This window comes from Gossypium hirsutum, chromosome A13 (assembly GCF_007990345.1).
Source record: "Gossypium hirsutum isolate 1008001.06 chromosome A13, Gossypium_hirsutum_v2.1, whole genome shotgun sequence".
In the NCBI taxonomy this organism is placed as follows: domain Eukaryota; kingdom Viridiplantae; phylum Streptophyta; class Magnoliopsida; order Malvales; family Malvaceae; genus Gossypium; species Gossypium hirsutum.
This window is the reverse complement of record NC_053436.1, coordinates 41,269,803-41,271,893: the sequence shown is the minus strand read 5'-3', so window position 1 is coordinate 41,271,893 and position 2,091 is coordinate 41,269,803. Positions and strand designations below refer to the sequence as shown.

The 2,091-nt window shown below is 34.5% G+C and overlaps 1 non-coding gene across 1 annotated transcript; it reads left to right on the top strand.

Annotated features, from left to right (window-relative positions):
• Positions 1 to 1,541: 1,541 nt before the first annotated feature.
• Positions 1,542 to 1,648, top strand: LOC121213063 (small nucleolar RNA R71). Its single transcript, XR_005908432.1, has one exon. It is a non-coding gene; the product is annotated as a small nucleolar RNA R71 (small nucleolar RNA).
• The last annotated feature ends 443 nt before the right edge of the window (positions 1,649 to 2,091 follow it).

The following is a 2,091-nucleotide window of genomic DNA, read 5'->3' as shown; positions in this document are numbered from 1 at the left end:
TGGGAGACAAATTGGTCAAAAAGTCCAAGTTTGGTTGGGTTTGGTGGCTAATTTGACTAATATAGTAATAAAATAAGAAAAGATGATATCACCTTCTCATCTTCTTCTCTACCACCGAAAATATCAGCTAAAATGGGGGTTTGAAAGATCAAAAATTTGTGGCAACTTAAAGCACTCATAAGTAAGTGATTTTAATGAGTTTTCTTCAAGATTTTTATATTTTTGAGACCCTTGAAGCATGAGCTTTCAAATGAGGGTGATATCTTACAAAAAATTCAGGAGTTTAGGATTTTTCCATGGATGTATTTGTGTTATATGCTAAGTTTTTATGGAAAATATGAGTCCTAGTTGTGCTATAAACAACTTTTGTGTAAGGTGTTAGCATGAAAACACCTAAAGGGGCTAGTTTGCATAAGTTGCAAATTAAGTAATAAGTGTGTGATATAGTGAGAATTTGGGATTTTTATAGTAGTAAAAAGAGTTTAGCTAGGCTAAAAATATGAAGAAATTTGATAAAAATTGATTTTCGGGCATAGGGGTAAAATGGTCATTTTGCCAAGGGCTAATTGCAAAATGTTCATTTTACCAAAGTTGTGAATTTATGAATGCTTAATTGTGTTTAGTGACTAAAAGGATGTATATTGTTAATATAGATCAAGATTTGCCAAGACCGACCCTAGATCGAGGCAAAGCCAAGCAATCCAATTAAGCCGTTTAGTCAAGCACTTTTTGTAGTCCAAGGTAAGTTGTATGTAAATAGTACAACTACATTTTTAGTACTTGTATTCATATTGTTATTGAATTGATATTGTACGAATTGTTAAGTTATAAACCGAGAATGCCTTGTAATATTTGAGATAGTAAAAATAACCCGGTGAACCTTAGGATATGAATTGGATATTCGTGCTAAGACGTTGGGTGATTTGTATTCCAGTATAAGACCATGTCTGGGACATGGCATTGGCATCCAAATGAGGGCTAGTGTAAGACATGTCTGGGACATGTTTCAGCTTTTTCTTTTACTGGTAAGGTTGTTGTTGAAGCCTGGAGGAGGTGGTGGTCTTTGATTCCCTTGGCCTCCCCATGAGAAATTTGGGCAGTTCCTCCATCCTGCATTGTAAGTGTTTCTATAAGGATTATTTTGAGGTCGAGGATTATTACCCATATAATTTAATTGCTCGTTTTCCATGTTGTGGCCATACGGTGAGTATTCTAAATTGCTCGTTTCTCCTCCACTTGCATTGTATTGCATTACTGGATGAACCTGTGAAGAACCAAGTAAACCATCAATTTTTCTATTCAAAATTTCTACCTCATTAGAGAGCATGGTGATTGAATTGACGTTAAAAACATTAGCTGCTTTCGTTGGCGTTGTCCTCATGACTTGCCACTAATAATTATTCAGTGACATCTCTTCTATAAATTCATAAGCCTTTTCAGGTGTCCTATTATTGATAGTCCCACCAACAGCTACGTCAATCATCTGTCTAGTCGAAGGATGCAGGCCATTGTGAAAATGTTGAACATGTATCCAGAGTGGTAACCCATGGTTAGGGCACCTTCTTGAAAGATCCTTGTATCTCTCCCATGCATCATAGAGTGTTTCTAGATCCATCTGCACAAAAGAAGAGATATCATTCCTCAACTTAGCCATTTTAGTGTGACAACCCTAATTTGACGCTAGTCGGGAAGTGGTTTTGGGACCACAAAATCGAGTCACAAAAATAATTAAATGTTATATTCTATGCCTATTATAAGTGAAAGTGTATGTATGAAAAAATCATGCTTTGATTTTTGTCATTTAGATATGAAATTAATTAAAAAGGACTTATGTGAGAAACTTTGAAAATGTGATAGGTTGAAGTGTAGTGGCCAAATATTTCATGGCTTAAAATATGGGGATTTGCATGTCAAATTCCCCATTTTTAAGTAAGTGGCCAGCCATGGTGATGGTTGATTAGCCATATATACATTTTATATTAATATTATAATAGTTAATGGCTTAAATTATGAAATAAAAAATTAACTAAAATAAGAAAAGATGATAAAAAGAAAAACAAAGTGTTTTGCTCATCTTCTTCCTTAGCTTAC